This window comes from Triplophysa rosa, linkage group LG13 (genome assembly GCF_024868665.1).
Source record: "Triplophysa rosa linkage group LG13, Trosa_1v2, whole genome shotgun sequence".
NCBI lineage: Eukaryota > Metazoa > Chordata > Actinopteri > Cypriniformes > Nemacheilidae > Triplophysa > Triplophysa rosa.
The window spans coordinates 3,055,919-3,068,592 of NC_079902.1; the positions used below are offsets into that span (position 1 = coordinate 3,055,919).

Sequence of the window (12,674 nt, forward strand, 5' to 3'; positions counted from 1 at the left end):
ACGGAATCGTTTGGCCAGGCTTTTCTTCTTTCCATTCTTCTCCTTGTTGTCCTCCATCTTCCTGGCACGGACTTCTTATGAAAGCTATAAAAGTTCTTCAGTCGAGAGTCTGTCACGGTGGGTGGACAAGAGGAGAACCCAGATGCAGGCAGAGGTTAATAAACAAGACTTTAATAAATACACCAAAACAAAAACCCACTATGGGGTAACAAGGACAGGACTAAATGATAGGACAGAACAAAACACTACCCACGTGGGGGCAAAAACAGGAGAACAAGAAACTAAATAAACGTAACATGACTGGGACTAAACTAAATGAACACAGCAACAAGACAGGGTAATTTAGACAAGGCTAGGAATACTTCACCAGGTTGTTGCACACGGCAAGACAGACTAGGCGTAGAAGCAAAGCGAACGAGCACAGGACAGTATACACAAGGGCATTAAATAAGGGAACTAACAAAGAAGATAACAATGGGCAGGTGTGGGTAATGAAACACAGGTGGAAGCTAAACTAGGAAACGAGAGGGGCGGGGCCAAAGACGAGACCGGAGAGAGCACACATTATGTCTGGCCGACAATAATATGTTTCTCTCCACACAAAACAAGAGGCTCTGCCATGATTCTGCCTCAAGACCAAGAAAGACATTACATGATGAGGCAGAATCATGACAGGGTCATTGTGCGGAGTTAACTTTTATTTATACTTTTTGTTTTACTTAAAGTCACAACACAGACAGTACAATGAAAAAAAAAAAAGTTATAGCTCATTTTATTCATTTTTCATTTGAATTCTTAGGTTCAGAGCTCTACATTTTATTTAATATTAAAAAGTTATTAAAAAGTAAAAAGATTCATTTAACCTCCTATATATTAGATCCAAGTATAGCTTTTCCTTTTAAATTAATAACAGAAAACTGTTATTCTATACAGGCAAATTTATTAAGTTCTCAAGGTTTCAATTCTTGACTCACAAAATTTTATTGTTAGCTTTTTTGTTTAATTGATTAAACAATTTTACACACAAGTTCATTCAAATTAAATTCGTTTTATTGCTTTAGGTATTAATTTACTGTAGTATATTTAACTTCCTTTTAAATAAAATTTATTTTGTTGGATAACATAGAATTTAACTTTAAAAAGTTAAGAACAACAGTGACACCTTCTGATCAAAACAATGTTCCAAACACAATTATATGATCTTACAATGAAAAAACTCATTAAAACACCAACAGAACTAGATGTACATTAATCTCATGATAAACATGATCATCACATGATCAAGGTAAAATAGTCATAATTTCCTTCAGAAAAACAAACAATTCACAGGTAAGACTATACTCCAGAAAACAAGAGACACAGAGGGTTTTTGTCGTCTTTCTCTTCTTTAGAACTGGATTTGATTATATCCAGAAGCTCTTTAAGGACATTGTGCCCATGAACTTTAAACGACTCTAGTTTGTACTGAAGAACTTTTTTTAATTTAAGAATCTACTTGTCTAATGCTGCTTTATTATTTACTGCTGCCCTCTGTTGGTCGAAGTCTGTTTATACACTCACTTTACTCTTATGAGCACTGTACTAAAGGAAAAACATATATCCCAGACATTTAATAAAACATTACTAACTATTATTTGTTGGTACACTTTAATTCTTTATGTTTGGATGTCTATCAGTTTACAGCATTACACATGAGAAACATTTTTTTTAATCCCATAACCACCAGTGTCTGATATTAGGGGTTTTACCAGGTTATGTCATTCGGAAACATGGTTTTTCCTATTTTTTTTCACTGCTATGCGGATGACACACAGCTCGACCTGTCATTTCAGCCTAATGATCCGACGGTTTCTGAGCGCATCTCGGCATGCCTGAATGACATCTCACTCTGGATGAAGGACCATCACCTGCAGCTCAACCTTGCCAAAACTGAACTGCTCGTGATACCGGTGTTGTGCCGAGAAAAGCAGCCCTGCCAGATTAAGCACCTCCTTCAATAACACGCTGTCCGATTAGCTAATTCTAACCCCTCCCCTAACACCTAATCCTCACCCCAACCATTGAGGTGAGGGGTGCATAATCTGGCAGGGGTACATTTTTTGGCACAACACCGGCCGACCAGAAAACTCAGCACGACCTTTCCATCCAACTAGGTTCATCAACCATTACTCCTTCCAGAACGGCCAGAAACCTGGGAGTGGTAATTGATGATCAGCTGAACTTCGCAGATCATGTTGCCGGCACCACCCGGTCCTGTAGATTCATCCTCTACAATATTAGGAGAATTAGACCTTTCCTGTCTGACCTTTCCGTTCTTGTCCAGGCTCTTGTCCTGTCCAGACTGGACTATTGCAATGCTCTACTGGCTGGTCTTCCAGCTTGTACAACCAGACCTCTTCAGATGATCCAGAATGCAGCGGCAAGAGTGGTCTTCAACGAGCCAAAGAGAGCGCACGTCACTCCTCTCTTCGTTAGGTTGCACTGGCTCCGTATAGTCGCTCGCATCCCATTCAAATCTCTGCTCTTGGCCTACAAAACCACCATATCTTCACTCGCTAATTCAGATTTATTTACCCGCCTGATCCCTGCGCTCTGCAATCGAACAACGTCTTGTTGTGCCGTCCCACAAAGGGAAGAAATCACTCTCACGCACTTTCTCCGGATGTGTTCCACGACTCTGGAATGATCTCCCTCCTGCCACAAGATCAGCGGATTCTGTAGCGGTCTTTAAGAATCGGCTAAAAACACACATCTTCCGTCAACATCTGACCCATTAGTACAGTCTTCTACTTCTTTCTACTTTCCTAACCCCCCCCCNACAGTACACTTAACAAGACCGTAATAGCGATCAATCGGCTCGAAATCCTTGAAAATGATTTCGGGGTGACCGATCGGATAGGATTTCCTAGCCTGACAGAAGGGGTACAAGCTTGTAAAATCCAAATAGCTTATTTTTTCTCCTTCAGCAGTTTTGTGGTAGAGTTTATAGGCGTTCGTTCGTCCGCCAAAGAGGGCATCCCTAGGTTTTAGCCTCTCGGGGGCTGAATAAGTTCTCATAAATTCTATCACGGAGGGAACGGTCTGTTTCATTTCACGCCATTCGCACTCCCACATCACTTCGGTTTTTAACCCGTACGCGTTCAGAATCAAACTTTTCGTCAAACTGTCTGTTGAGTACCCCGTACGGGACGTGTGACAACGGATGGGTCTGGTGCCCTGCAAAACACTTTAAACAGCCGTGATAAATACACACACAGAATTCTAGCGCGTGTCTAACACCGTCTTGTTCGTAGTATCCGTCTAAAAAGTAATTGCCTATGGATACTTCGCCGTAGTTCACGGCGTGGTGAATGTCAGCGTTTCGGGTCTTTTTGAGATACTCGAGCCATTCGATCGAAACGTTGGAGTAGGTCTTGTCTCTTTTGAACGTACGCATTGTTATGCGTCAGAGCTAGCGTATCTCTTTCGAGATAATGAGCTTTAAAGACTCCCATACAGCAACTAGCTAGCGTGGTAAAGCTGAACGGGTCAAGCTCTGTGCACTCCATGACTGACGGTATTTCATGCATGCTTCGCGTAATAAGACGACGTCGTTCACACCATAATCGCGCAACTCTTTCATGAAGTCAAAGATTTTACCCGACACGGTGGCGTACCATGCGTCAAACTTGTCCTGGTTTTTGTCGGTCATGTTATCGTAACCGTAGAATGTCTTATCGGGGTACGGTGCTACGTATTTCTCGTTTTCCGCTCTGTTGAAATGATGGGGAAAGATAACCCTTTTCCGTAGTGGTCAAGTTTAAGCAGCGGGGGATTCTTAGACAAAGCCATCGGGATGAACGAGTAGCTGTCGATATAACGCTGTGCATACGCGCTGTCGTACATGTAGATTAATTTGCACCCCTGCATGATGATGTCCAACGTGAGCCCCGCTTTGCAAAAATATTCCAGAATGAGAAAAGAATCAAATTTGGATGCGTAATGGGCTATAAAGGTGTACCCTTTGTATCGGCGTTGTCTGAAATGGTTATTAGCGACGCTACGCAGTAGGCACCTTCTGCCACAAATTGCTCTCCTTTAAAGGTGATGGCACATACAAGTTAGCGACGTGTTTCTCATTTTCGTAACGGGCTTCAAATCATAGCAAAATATACTTCTCCTAGGATCCTTAGGGACGCATGGCGGTTGAATAAAGCACCGATGCGATCCCTGTAACTACGAGATCTTCGCCGCAATGTAGGCACCGGACGGGCGCACATTTGTGTTGTGCTCCAATGCCTTGTCCTGAAATTTCATAACGTCTGTTACACAGTTGACAATATTTTATTCTATCGCACGGGGCCTTTTCTTCGCCGGGTTGGGCTTCTTGTGCATTTTGTAGCAGTAGTCGGAATTGCAAAATCTCAGACAGTTGGTACAGTGTACAGTTCTTTTAGGGTGTTTGTGACAGTCGACGTCAAAACACACGTTACAGACACGGCTACAGTGATGATGTTTAACGTTGTTGTATCCTTTATAACAGTACGTACACGCGTAGTCGGTACCGACGAACGCCTTTAGATTAAGAATCATATAAAAGTGTTCATCGTGTAAATAGAGGAATACTGTTTTCGAATGAGGTTCCCTCTGATTTGCATACGTTTCTAACGCTCCGCCGTTCGTTCTGTAAAAAGACTATTTTGACGCCAAACAGTCTTTCAAACTTTGCTATGTCGTGAAGACCGATCTTGTCTTGAATCGTAAACCCCGCATCATTTTGGATTACTGCCGCGCGGCTTTCCAGATCGCTCTCAGGTAATTCAGGGTCGAGAAAATGGGCGAGACATATAGAAAAGCACAAATTATTCGCAATATTGATAGGGCAAAATAAACTCATCTTTTTTCTTTTGATCACCTGGTCGAGAGCCAAATCTGTGAGTTTACGACGATGGCGACCTCCCCCTTGTCTGTTCGAAGCCACGGTAGCTCCTATCTCGACCGCGTCGTCACACAATAACCTTCATCGCTCTGTAAAATTTTTTGATTTGATCGGTAAATACATTAACGTCGTAATCATTGCCGGGTGATAATATCGCTGTAACGTCAGATTTAAGACTGGGCCCTCTCAGGGATAAACTAACTACGCTACCATCGCCGCCGATTTGTCTGGCAAACGTCGCGATTTCGTTCATGGTCTCGTGCAGTCGAACGTGATACGTCGCCAAATCTGTAGCGCCAATATCCCGAGATTCATGGGTCTTCTCAATTCCACGCTATTGAAACGAGGTCTCGTAAAACACGATAACCGTTTATGGTACCGCCATCTCGTATCAAAGCATCGAGGTCGACGCTGCTAGTCCTCTGTGTATCGGAAGTCGAGGGCCGTTCGTTATCGACATTACCTCTAGGGGGAGCCGAGTCAGTAGTCGGGACGATTGTATCTGATAACCCACTGCCGTCTTGTTCGGTGTTTGTGTCCCTCGTATTTAATATTTCGCATAGTCTGATGCATGGATTAAAATCTGTACTTTCACGTATCGCAGCTTCCAAATATTCCAAATTAGAAATCTGTTGGGGCGGCGCGGTATTAAAAGTTTGCTCATGTACAGGGTGTGTATTTAACAGTAGTCGTAGTCTATCGGCGTTATGATGATGGGCTCTGCGTGCATTCCGATGCGCACCTGTAACAGTCTGAGAGAGTTTGATCTGGATGACAGCCATACTCCGGCCTCGAACATTTTTCATGGCCATCCCTCCCGTTGGTTTCGCTCACTACAAAGAGGAATTATGTCACGTTGCATAGCCAATACAAAAATAAATGGTGAATAGATATAAAATGGCAAATATAAAACAGATATAAAAATATAAAACAGATATAAAATGGATATAAAAATCGATTGTAAGATATAGAGATAAAATTGTAAAGATAAAATATCAATTATAAATATAGAGATAAAATTGTAAATGTAAAAATCATTATAAAATAGAGATAAATGTAAAAATTATAGGATCATTGGTCAATATTAAAATAGTGACTATCTAGAAATAGTACAGCTTTATGCACAGAGGAGTTCAACTATTAGACGCTTCTCTTCTGCTCGTTTGATGACTCGGCAAACGGTTGAAAGAATTCTCCAGCCTTCTCGCGATGATTAACACCTTCATAAAAGCATACAATCTCATAAGAATTCGTAGTATCTCACCGACAGAACCCACAGTCTGTCAACGGACTCGTGTAAGGAATATTAGACTCCCTTAAGATAGCGTTGAGTTGATCTAGCGAGACAGTATTTTGAGCTTGAAGAGCAAACGGTGTTGTCTACCCCTCCCGATGTGCATCTTCGTCTCGCGATGTCTTCTTCGGTCGGTAACGGGTCTGCTGACGCTTATCGGAGACCTCTCTCTCGCCCGCTGGACCAAGACGAACGCTCCCAAAGTTCAGCTGTGTATCTGTCCAGTTACACATCGTCACCGATCCGCAACTCCTTTCTGTAGATAAACATAGCAAAACAAGATGAACGCACACAAACCGCAATGGCGTAACTATGTTAATGCTAGCCATAGTTTACCGATGAATAATGACGGCTGGCACTACGCTGCTGCGTCCCACCGGGTAAGATCACAACTCCTTTCTAGAGTAAACATTACAAAAACAAAGTGAGACACCAAAGCAATGGCTAACTATTTAAATGCTAGCCATGGTTACCGATGAATAATGAGGCCTGGACTCGCTGCCTGCGTCACCACCCACGGGTAAGATCACAACTCCTTTCTGTCTAGAGTAAACATACAAAAACAAAGATGAACGACACCAAACCGCAATGGCGTAACTATGTTAAATGCTAGCCATAGTTTACCGATGAATAATGACGGCTCTGGCACTACGCTGCCTGCGTCACCACCCGCGGTAAGATCACAACTCCTTTCTGTTAGAGTAAACATAACAAAAACAAAGATGAACGACACCAAAGCACAATGGCGTAACTATTAGTATTAAGGAATTGGTAGTCATAGCTTACCGATTAATAATGAGGGGTCCGGAACCGCTCTGCTGGAGCCAACCTCCTCTTCAGACGCTGGTAAGATCTATCGGACGCGCTGCTGGAGCCAGCCTCCTCGTCATGTGTCAGGTCAATAAATATCGCTCGCTCTATAGACCCTTGTAAATCTAGACGGAGGAAATAGTAGTTAGATGGCATGTCATGACGTATAAAAAATATATTAAATAAAATATATGCCCTGTTAGACATACAAAAATATTAATAATTAAATAAATAAAATAAATACAATAATTAAAATAATTAATAAAATAAAATAATTGATTAATAAATAATACAATACGGATAAAAGATTTGGATAAAAAGATTTAAGATGATGATTAGAATTGAGTCATTGAAACATGCATGTGTCTATAAAGAATTAAGCTATTTATTTTTATAGATTAGTGGCTCAACGTTCGTTTAAATAAAAAAATAATAAAATATATATATATATATATCAGATAGCGTATAGACATTTTCAGATAGCAAAACATGTTTACTTTACCTCAATACACAGTAATTCTCAACACAGCAGGGTTTTTATGGCTCGTATAGGCTAGCGGACTTCAATACCCAGAGTCCATAGCGTAGCATAGTGTTACGTCACATGCGGATGTTACGCAGGGTTCCAACATCCGTACATGGCGGAATGTTTTCTAATTTATATATATATAATTTATAATATGATGATATAAGAAAGGATATTGTACCTTGATTTGAAGCGGTGTCCTGTCTCGTACTTCAATTGCAATTGATCATGCATTCCCTTCAAGTTGTGTGTTTAAACAAAACAGATAATGACGAATAAATCGTATATGTTTTAGCATTTCGTTTTAAACCCGGATATGTTCAGAATGTTAGTGACGAGTTGTTTTTCTGATTAGTTAGAGAGATATAGCGAGATTAAAGATGAGTTTGTCCCATAGAATGCTTGTAACGCACAGGTCGATTCGTCACGCATTGTTTCATGTGACTACTGATGCCAGGTGGGGAACAGTTGTTATTCCTAAACAAAGCTTCGCTGTCTTGAACTGAGCTGGTAGCACTCAAATTTCACGCTATGGACGTAAAACAAATCGTACCCGATTAAAACGTCCGACGCTGTCACCTACAGGTCGAAAACAAGTTGAAATACACCCGGTTACAATCCTCCTCTTTCAAAACAAATTTACGAGCCTTGGTGCGGACACCTCTCACTGGAATGTTATAGACTGGGTGAAAACTCTGAAAAACATAAGGTAATCTGCATGGCCTCTCTGCCTTTCCTCTCTCATATATTGAATACATTATATAATTACTTATTTATTCTTTACTTATTTAATAGATGCTTTATTTATTTATTTAATCACATGATTATTCATTTAAACCTGTTTGTTTATTCAAACAGTGTTTGTGTAGTTGTTGTCTTATTCATTATTATTTTTAAACGGTGTTTAAATAACCAATGATTGCGTATTAATAATGATCTCATCATCTCCTTTAAATTACATATTTTCATTCATGCTAAAGATATGTAGCAATACATCCTAAAACATGCCCTAATACATGCCCCGGAAAAATGGGATGTGAGGGCACGATCAAAAGTTCAACGCGACGTGGGCGGTACCACACTAAGGGGCGGATACAGTCAAAGGTCAACGCAAAGTGGGCATTCCCTCACAACGTGGGTGGTCCGGAAGTAATTCAACCCCCCCCCGCAAAGGTCAAAGGTCACCATCAATCATTTTGACACTATGACCCGCATATATACTACTCGCAGATCAATGGGAACATAAAGACATAATATAATCAGAGATGGGCACAAATACATCAAAAAGTATTTAGTTACAAATTACAAATACTTACTCATAAAATGTATTTAAATAAAATACAAAACACTGCTGTGAAAAATGTATTTAATTAAAATATAAGTAATTTGCAATTTGAAAATACAAAAATACAAAAAAGCAATCATTTAAAGTGCAAGAGTAATAGTGGAGTTAGATACACAGAAGAAAAAAAAGTTTTCTAAACAGCAGTCAATCAAACGCTCAGATTTTAGCAACCCACTTACATAAATATGTAGGCCTTCACGTCATTTTAATATTATTATCATTACTGATTTATCTCATTCTCCCACGACCAAAGTCTGTTTACGGAAGTCGTGCCACTCGGTGGCCATGTTTGCAACGCCTCTGGGCAGGACTGTCCTATCTTCTTTAATGGGGGAAGGCAGATATTTTTTAAAACGCTGGCAAAATCTAAATTAAACAGCATATGTCCTATCAATAATTAAACCTGACATGAACTATACCATAACTTGGGTTTTGCTAAGCTTAAAATCACCTTTTTCAAGATTGTTTCATCTACTGTGCATGTGCACAGCCTGGAAAGCGCCTCACGAGAGCCCCGCCCCAGAGAATCGTCAGTCAATACTGATTGACGATTGGCTCGTATCACTGGAGGGCGGAGTTTCTTTGCTAGAGCGGCCATTTTGAGCGTTTCATTCCTCCCCATTAATTGTTATGGCAGTTGCGCATCTTGTTAATATTAACTAACCCACCCGCAATTCATCACAATGTTATCTTTGTTACTTGAACCACCTGCCCACGGAAATAACTGCGATCCGGCATCACAAGTCACTCTTTAGCTAGCAGATAAATTCTACATATTTGCGCTAATCTTTTGTCATTTTTAACACAACTGTTTTTAAAGTGTATAGTTTTATAGACAAATGACAGGTGTACATCTACATCTTCTCTCAGACAAAAAGATGATTAAACTGATTTCCCTGGAAACAGTCATGTAGAATCACTTTAAATAGCAATGAATGTCTATCTGTTTTTCTACAGCACATTAATAACTTTTTATAGTTTTAAGTTATTAAAGGTATACTTAAATATGCCTTAAAATATTATCATCTTAAATATTTTCAGCAATTTAAAGGGATACTTCACCCAATAATGAAAATTCTGTCATCATTTACTCACCCTCAGATGGATCCAAACCTGTATACATTTCTAGAGATTTTAAAGATTTCTAAAGATATTTGGAAGAATGTCAGATCTCATTCCCATTGACTCCCATAGTATTTATTTTCCCTACTATGGCAGTTAAGGGAAATGAGATGTGAAGTGTCCTTTAATGGAATGAAAGATCACCAAAGTCTATAACAGGGTTCTTTACTGTTTAATAAAATTAATTTTAACACATTTTTTTATATTTGTGTTCTGTCACGGTCCTACCTTCATGTTTATGAATTCCTAGTCATGTGGCAGGATCGGGACAGAGCCCTTAGGTTTTATGTGAGAAAGCAATGAGTTGTGTATGTTTTACATCTCATGTGTTTTCTCGTGTCTCATCATTGGCCCCGCCCCTCTCGTTTCATGTATTGCTTCCCTCTCGTGTCTTATGTTCCTCACCTGCCCTGTGTAATTATCCCTCGTTTGTCTTGCCTATAAATGCCCTCATGTATCTTTGTCTTGTGCTCGTGGATTGTACTGTGTATGTGCTATGTACCTCGTCCAGTGTTCCTGTTCCCAGCCTTGCCCGTGTTCTGTGAGTTTTGTGTTCTACCCTGTCTTGTTGTGGTGTAAGACGTTTGGTCATGTCCTTTAGTTTAGTTTTGCTGTTCTTGTTTTCGTTTTGCCCCCACGTGGGAAGTCTTTTGTTTTATATATATATCTCTTAGTTTCGTTTTCCCCCATTGAGGGTGTTTGTTTTGCGTTTTGTGTATAATAAAGTCTTGTTTGTTAACCCCTTCACTGCCTGCCTGCGCTTGGGTTCTTCCCCTCCGTGATCGTGACAGTGTTCTGCTTGCAAGTATTTAGGTACACTGTAAAAAATGATGTGTTGACTTTACTTAAAATATATGTGCACCATTTTTGCATCATGGTTTTTAAGTAAATTCAACTTAAGGAGATTTTAAGTAAAATAAGATAATCTTTGTTGCATTTACACAAATATATCAGTTCGCTTGACCTTCTTTACTCTACTATACTAAAATCATGTAGCACGAGTTCAATCAACTTATAGTGCTCATGTAGGCTGTACTTAAATATTTCATTAATTTACCTTAATGTTCATATAGCATAGTGAAGTATATTATTATAACAAACAGTTTTGAAATAAATATTGACTGATTTGATGTCAGTCACTGAATGATTCTCCACAGAAACACACAACATACTGCATTTCTGATGTGTGTCTTCCTTATTGTGGTAAGAAATATGATGGGTGGAACAGGGTCTATTCTTACCAAAGCAAAAACGAATCACCTGAATGGTAACTTCACAGAAAACGATTATTCACTACAAAACAACTACAGTTAAAATTAAGTAAACCTAACATACATTTCCACTGCAATGAACTTAATATTATCAGTACAAATGCTTTGAGGAATACCCATAAGCCCTTGCTCCTGAAAAGTTTGATTATTCACGCTTTTTTAGATAAAAAGCACTTTTGGGGCATTTATATAGCGGTTAATTAGATGTATAACGAAATTTAAGATGTATTTAGTATTATTGATGTTTTGAGCTTTTCTTGTAATTTATACTTTTGTGTTGCATGAACAAAGGATTTTAAGTTAAGATAGAAATGTTATAAATTTGTTTATTTTTAAGTAGAAGCTACTTAACATAATACAATATGGTTGTTGAGACAACAAATCACTTTTTACAGTGTATTTAAGTATTTTAAAATACAAAATACAGTCTCTCAACAGATTGTCATTTGTAACTGCAGTTACGCCACAATGGAGGCGCTGTTTCGTTACCAGCAGTGAGATGCTGAAGAGTTCAGTAAAAGAGCTATATTAGGAGCTGTATTAGCTGTGTTTCACGGCTGTTTCCTAAATTAACTTGCTGTACATCATTATAATGTTTTTAGCTGTGAAGTTGGCTCGTTGAATCAGCGTTATTCTGTACACAGCCAGTATGAACGCACATTGCGATCAGAACGACTCGCAAACAAATGACTCCTTTGAACCAATTCGTTTACACAGAATGTAAGTGTGGTGAGGGGGCCGTGGTTTAGCGAGGTCTGCGGCAGGAGGGAGAGCCAGGAGACGAGCGGTAAGTGAGTGGAGTAAATGCAAACAACCAACACCTGTGTCTCATTCCAGTGAGGGCGCGGGGAGATGATATATAAAGACCCAGGAGACGCACAACGGGGAGAGAGAGATGGACTGAACACGGACTGCCATGACCACAAACCTCTCAGTAGAGAAAGAAGGACTTTGCTGGATTATTATCTTCTCGATCCGGGCTGAAGGAAAAGCCGTGGATTTATATGTTGTATGAATGGACTTTTGATTTCTCATGTGGCAAAGCAATAAAGCTCGTGTCAGTCTCGCCAACCTCGTCCTCTTCCTTCCTTACCATAGCGAACCCGCTACACTAGTGCCGAAACCCGGGAAGGAAGTAGGAGGGCCACCGCCATCATGCAGGCAACATCGGGCACGCCGTTTGCGGACATCATCGCATCTCTCGCGGTCCTCCACCGCGAGCAACACCAGGCGCTGCTGGACCTTCGGAGTGACCATGAGCTCCGCTTCCAGACTATCTTCCAGGCCCAGCAAGAGGACCACGAGAGCTTCCGGAGCTGGGTGGACCAGGGGGTTCGGGCAGAGGCGTCCGCACCCGCGACAACCGCCGCGTTCCTACCGCTGTCAAA

General features: G+C 40.3%; 1 long non-coding RNA gene across 1 annotated transcript; it reads right to left on the reverse strand.

Moving 5' to 3' along the window:
• Positions 1-6,452: 6,452 nt before the first annotated feature.
• Positions 6,453-7,132, reverse strand: LOC130563477 (uncharacterized). The gene is made up of 3 exons (XR_008964130.1): positions 6,999-7,132; positions 6,837-6,905; positions 6,453-6,468 (listed from the first exon to the last, which is right to left on the reverse strand). It is a non-coding gene; the product is annotated as an uncharacterized LOC130563477 (long non-coding RNA).
• Between the last annotated feature and the right edge of the window lie 5,542 nt (positions 7,133-12,674).